Below are 7179 nucleotides of genomic sequence, written 5' to 3'. Positions count from 1 at the left end.
CTTCTAATGGCAGGTCACCTGGTGGCATTTTGTTTCCCGGTCTCCCCCAGCAAATTGCCTGTTTGCTCAGTTCCTACACTGGAACCCTTGGGCTGGCGAGGTGGCTTTTGGAGTAGGCTGTCGAGCAGTTCCATCAGGCTACCGGTCTGAGGTGCACACAGCTGAGGAGAGCAGGTCTTGTACTGGCCTAGGCAGGGCGGCCTAGGCAGGGCTTCCCAGAGGATTCGGGGCCCTGAGGCAAAGCAATTTCAGGGGCCCTTCCATTAAAAAAAAATTGCAATACTACAGAATACTATATTCTGGTGGGGGCCTCTGTGGGGCCTGGGGCTTGGGGCAAATTGCCCCACTTGCCTGCCCCCCTCTAGGCAGCCCTGGGCCAAGGAAGGGCACTTTTGCTCGCAAACCGCACGGGAGCTTTATTTTCTTTGCTGTAGCGAACAGAAAGAGGGTCTTTTTGCTTTGAGAAACAAGGTGGCAAAAATGTCGATTGTAGGTGAAGTTTGTGAGCGATCAAGACTGCACTTGTGGGAAGCTGGGCTGGATCCCGACCTTCCCTTGCACACCCCAAAGGCCGGTCGCTGGGCGTTTGGGGGAGCAGGTCATGCAGGATCCGGACCTTTCCCCATGAACTCTCCTATTTTAGCTGGGGATTAGACGCAGAGACATACGTTGGGGAGTGTATTGAACACAGGGGCTGGAGCCTGAAGGGAAGATGAAACGTTCCTACTTCTCTTGGAGGCGAGACCTTTGGTTTTAGGTAACAGAGAGCTGTCGCATCGCTACCACCTTCTGCCTCTTAAAGCCCTGCCCCTTTAACAGTTTGGGAATGATTGCCCATTTTAGCACCAGGAAAACAGCTGGGAAACATCCCCATCCCCCCACCCTGCTGTCTGCAATGATGGGAAGCATCCACCCTGTGCCTTCGTTTGACAGCATCTATACCAATCTCCCATTGACAGACTGCTCCGCCCCCTCCCCCAGCAGCTTCGGATGGCAAATTGTGCTTTAAGGGCAGCCCTGTGCACCAAGGTGGGCGGCTGGCTGGTGTCCAGCCGGTTCGAGCTGTTCTTTTAGCCCTGAGCTTCGCCTCAGGCCTGGAGGCTTTGCAGCGGGTGCAAATGGCCAGGAAGAGCAGACAGCCCTCCCCGGGCAGCCTCTCCAATACTAGAAGCCCCCCTACCTGCAGCTGGACCCTGGTATTCTAATCAGTGCGGCCGGCAGCCCTCCTTTGCCTCTGCTCGGTGCGATCTCCTTTGCTTCCTTCTTCTGGGTGCAACAGGGACCTACTTGGCGATGGCAGCATTTAGATTCAAAATAGGGCGGAAAAAATTCCCTCCAGCCACCTACCCACCCAGTTCCAGTGCTACTTTTTGTTTGCACCTCTCTAAAGCGGAGAGTTAAAGTGTAATTAATTAGCAAAGCTGAGTACACCTTTGTCCATCTCTCTCTCTGTGCACATATTTATAGCATATAGTCATTTGTATATACACACCCCTCTAGATAATAAAATCTACAGACATGTAATCTTATGTTGAATCTTCCAAATGTGATAGGTTAAAAAATACAGCTAAATCCATAGGTTTATGTTTGTAATAAATCCATAAATGAATTATTCCTTCCCCTGGGTATTAAATCATTATCTGATTCAACTCTTCTCTAATGTTGCAATAATTTCACTCCACCAAAGAAAGAAAGAAGAAGAGGAAGAAGAAGAAGGAAGATAGCTGTGTCCTTGACAGAAAAAATAACTAAATACCTTTTCTTGTATAGGAAAGAAGTTAATATACTCAATTATTTTTTGAAAAAGATCATAACATCTGGAAATTGATATCGAATGGTGTACAATCCCTGGGAGACGATAAACTTCCACTGTATAATATTTCCACTAGAAATCGTAATAATCCCATAAATCTTCCCTGTGAATTGGGAAAATGTAACAGTTCATTGAAGTACGCATTGGGAAATCATTGAAAAAAATGTAATCGGTCACTGAAATATTCGTGTTTTTTCTTTTTTTTGTGCTGTTGCTAACTCCACACATGTGTGTAAATATTCCTACTTTGTTTTAAAGACATACAATAGTATTCCCCTGAGCGCTGCATACCATACAAGAGATATATGCCCTTTTGACTTATTAATCATTATTTCGGAGTTCAACATTGCAGCATATTACTGAAGAAGTCAAACAAATCTCTCTCTGTGCGGTGTGTTGCTAAATCAGTACAAACTTTGCAGCCCAGAACTTTTTGGTATAGTTTTTATGCCAGTCTCTGTGCCAAATCCTGCTCGAGTTAGTCCCGCTGAAGTTTAGTCTCTTTAGCTAGGCAAGCAGGATTTGGTCTAGTCTGCTACACACATAGGTGACTATATTTTATTTTGCAGAATTCTCAGAAAGGATGGATTTGAACATACCTCGCTTCCTTTTAAGGACGCTATGAATAATGAATATATCCAGAAAATGAGCCCATAACAGAGGAGGGATTCTCTCTGTTATTTTTTGTGTTGGCTTAATTCTTCTTTCTTTTGCTACCATTTTAGAAATCGGAATAAAGACAAAATTAAGCCCTTAACGTTTATGTCACTCTCTATTAATGACTGTAGATACTGCTGTCTGCAGAGCTTCTTAATATATTCATCATGTAGGATAGTTCATACAGCAGGCTCATTCTGAAAAGTAACCTATTAGTTTAAACGGTAGCCTTTAATATATTCGTTATTTTGCTTTTCATTTAAAATGTTTTGCTCTCCTTTGAAAAATGATTTTTAAAAATAAAGCTCATCATAAATGTTTTAAGATTAGATTTGCGAGGAAACAGTTTAATTTTCACCATTTGTAGCCACAGTGGACTACAGGTTTTTTTTTAAAGTATTTTCACTGAAACTATCAACCAAAAATGTTCTAATATAAAATTTATTCATCCCAAAGCATTTCCCTCCTGGGGGACATTTTATGCCCCCCCAAATAAATCTTTGCAGAGAGGGGGAAAAAGTGCGTTGATGAGGGAAATGCAAGCCTGCCATGATAATGTCTTTTATTAATATTATAGATGTGTACTGTGTTGGATGGATCAATCATATCCATTCACAATCAGAATTAAGAGAGCCTATTTTAATGAAAATCTATTAGCCCCTCATTTGAGACACGGATGTTGCTGAAATCAATAAAAAGCATAAAAGAGACTACGACGCAGGTTTCTAAATTAAAAAAAAAAGAAATCCCATCTATGAAATGTGTTAAGACGTCTGTAAAATCCTGAAACCCTCGATCGATACTTATAAATATTTAATGTTGTTTTAAAAAACACAAATTGAAAACCATTAACATTGCATCCATTCTTATTATCAAAACAAACTGTCCTTGGAATTATGTGCTGTGAAAACGGAGCCAGATTGAAGAGAATCCTCTGAAATATGTTTACTCGCTTTCACGTGAACCAATAAAAATCTACAGGATTTTTACAAGGTTTGATGTATAATGCCCGTGATTACAGTCTCTGAATTAATCGAGAGAAAGAGAGACAGACGAGCACACAGAGAACTCAGTAGCTGCTGTGCAAAATCTTGAGCTTCGTGTCAGGGCTAATTAAAGTGTGGATTAAACTGATAAAATAGTTTCGGGCTAGTTACTTCATTTTGGCCAGAAATAATAGAATCACAGGACTGGAAGGGACCTAAAAACTGTTTCACTAAAAGTCATACAAAGGATACTGAAAATGTTAATTTCCCTTGTAAATAGTAAATTCAACAGCAGACACACTTTGCCTTAGAGATATCTAAACCTATGAACTATTCGTTCATAATTATTTTCCTGATTTACTTAAAGGAAACCGCTGGATGATCGCGAGGTCCTTCTGACAGCAGAAAGAGAATAATATATAGCTATACATATTATGACAAATAATTGCTCTTCTGTGATACCCCTTCAGAAGCTGTTGTCTAACACTGCTGCATTTTATGCACAAACTACTTTGTTTATATGTATTCATCTCCAGTATATTCCTAGTGTGTGTGTCATGTAACTAACAGCAATATACACACACATACACACATAAAATACAACTTATATATGTATACGCATATATTTATATTTTCACGTATGCATGCCTGTGTAATTAACATATGCTCTCTCTCTCCTGCTATTGTTCACAATAGACAAACTTTACTTTAATTGTTCAGGATCATTATAGTGATGATGACAGGCACTTTTCTAGTACAATGCCTTAAAAAAAAATAGTGGCCGCCTGCAATCACTGAGGAGCCTGTGTCAATAATCATGATATATTTGTTCTCCTAGTTCTCCCCTTCAAGGTTGTTCTTCTCAAAGGCTCTGCTACTCTGACCCAGCTGCCCTGATCCAAAGAAACCCCAACGACTGTCATTGTCCTGAGATAACGTTCTTCCTTAGTTGTTCGATGCCTCTGAATAGCGTAGGCGAGGGGCGGGGGAGGGCTGTTTTGAAGGAGGTGAAATCTCCTGGGTACAGGACAAAGTCTCAATTCTAAAAGAGTTGCGTTCTCTCGCCCTGGCCTCTTGAGGTGAGACTGAAAGGCCGGGCCAGTAGAGGGGAAAAAAATAAAATCAAAAAAAGTTATTAAGCGTGAATGTGTGCGAGTGAAAGGGAGAATAATTAAGCAATTATTTAACCACTTCTGAAGAGAGAAGGGGAGGGAGACGAAAGCGAGATACCCAGGAAGTGAGATCCCGTTTACACAGGAACCAGAGCATGGCTAGCAGTCCGATTTCACAGTTATCCCACTCTAGCTCAGAGGAGATAGATGACTCGCTCCTTTAACCCGGAGCACTGGAGTGGGGGATGTGGTTAAGGGGACTGCTCCGTGCAGGTGATTTAGGGCAATGCTCCCAAGAGACTGAAAAAACCCTGTTGAACAAAGATTTTTAAAAAAAATGTCCAGTTTATCACCTGACAATTCCCGGTTTCTGCTGGTCTCCCGGTCAAAGCTTAAATCAGGGGGTACAACGCATTGGTGCTTTAGATTTGCCCTCCTTTTGTGCTTTGTGGGACGGGGGCCCTGGGATCCCAGTCGCCCAGACACCAAGACATCCAGAAAGCACAACTTGTTAGACAAAAGCAGCAAAGAATCCTGTGGCACCTTATAGATTAACAGACGTTTTGGAGCATGAGCTTTCGTGGGTGAATACCCACTTCGTCAGATGCACGAGCTAACATTCATGACATGCATCTGACGAAGTGGGTATTCACACACGAAAGCTCATGCTCCAATACGTCTGTTAGTCTCTAAGGTGCCACAGGATTCTTTGCTGCTTTTACAGATCCAGACTAACACTTGTTAGACGAGAGTTTTCAGGTCCGTTTCAAAAAGCCTAATTTAAAGTTAAAACGGTGTTTAGATTCTTTTGTTTCCAAGCTGTTCTAGGGAGTTTAGTGCCTGATCAGGTAAAGTGGTTTGTGTAGCAATAAAACCTCCCTCTTTCTGAATTTGCAGCGATTTGAAAGTTTGTGATGGAGTCAAAGTTTCGCCTCTTTATTATTCTTAACTCTATTGGAAGTGATTATTTTTTTGGCGAAGGAATGTCACCCACTTTTTATCAGTAAGATTTGAATGTGACTAGCAGTTAACAATTTGAGAGAATATTATGCTCTCAAGATAACGTGCAGTGTGTCAGAACAGGTTCGTGTGTGCGTGCACCCACTGAATGTGTTTAGGTACCCCTGGCGAGCTTAGGGGTTTACACAGCAAAACATGTCTCGGATAGAAGATTAGCTCCTTCTCAACAGGCATGTTTGCCAATGTTTCTCAAAAGCTGCTGCGTCTGGCTGTCTGGGAGACTGGGATGTTGTGTGGGAGCAATGCACGGAATATTAGTCGCTTCCCCCATTAAAAGTCAAACGCGTCGACTTTCCTAACTGTGAGAAAGTCCCCAAGTTCAGAAAGACTAGCAAACTCCCAGGCTATATGATGCACGTTCCTTCCTGCCAATACTGGGTGAAATAGTTAAACTGACTTTAAGCAGCCCAATGAAATAGTGGCACATGTTTATCGTATGCAGATTTTTAATTACCTCATGTATCACATACTTTACAAGGTCAAAATCTGGGGGGCAAATAGACGAAACTTTGTGTTCTATGAGACGCTCATAAAATGTGTCAATGGAAACAATATGGACTGTCTCCCTCCGGTTTATTTCAGAAGGGCTCTGATAGAAAACTGCCGAGTGCTTGGTACTGAGGAGCTGGCTGTGGTAGGGCTGACTCCGTATCCAGGTCTGCATTTCTGCGAAGGTGCCCGAAGCAAACCCCGGGCCACTTGCCCAGTAAAGGACGGAGCAAGCTAAGGACCTGGTGGGTTTGAAGAACGCATGGGGTGGGGGTGGGCGGAGGTGGGGAAAGGATTACTATTTCGGGACGTTGTCCTTCCCTTCAGAGCCAGGGGAAGAAAACAGAACACGAGGGTCAAAATAGGGCTAGGTTACTGCAAACTATCCGAGATAATGTCACTAACCTAGAACTATGGGAGACCGGGGCTATGAAACACCGACGTTCAAACTGAAAGGAGGGCGTGGGAACAAATATTTACCCCAACTATTTACCCTTAATTTGAGAGACAATTTGTCTGTTAATGCGGACGAGTATCCATAATTAAGGAGTCGAGGGGTTTGGAAAGTTTCATTAATGTACAAAATTGCAGTTCAGGAAAGTTCATATGGCTCACGACCTAGGGAGTGAGTAAGACACGTGGAAACTGCGTTCTAAGACCATCCTTGCCAAATCCTCTCCTTTTCCATAAAGAAGAGTTTAACTTTGGAGTATCTAGTCGAATAGGTACCTGTGTGTGTTTTACTAGAAACCTAATCTAAAAAAAAGTGGGTCTATATATGTTAACAATATATATATTTAAATATATATAATATATAAAATATATATAAAATCAAGGTATTTTGACTATATCTTTTTATCCAGAAATAGGCAATTTCCATTTATTATTGACAGGGTTCCGCGGGATATATATTAGGAACTTGGATCTGATTGGCTTGGGCGAAGACAAGATCTGTTTGTTAAATTCTAAGGCTTCAGTTGGCTCCCTCGCTTGTTAAATGAACTCTATAGGTAGGAGGCTACTGAGACGCAACAATACAATAAATGTCAGGGATATCGGCAGTGCCAAGATCAAACGATCAATCCTCGTCCCCTTGATAATC

The sequence above is a fragment of the Gopherus flavomarginatus genome, chromosome 1 (assembly GCF_025201925.1).
Source record: "Gopherus flavomarginatus isolate rGopFla2 chromosome 1, rGopFla2.mat.asm, whole genome shotgun sequence".
Taxonomy (NCBI): Eukaryota; Metazoa; Chordata; order Testudines; family Testudinidae; genus Gopherus; species Gopherus flavomarginatus.
This window is presented reverse-complemented; position numbering follows the sequence as displayed.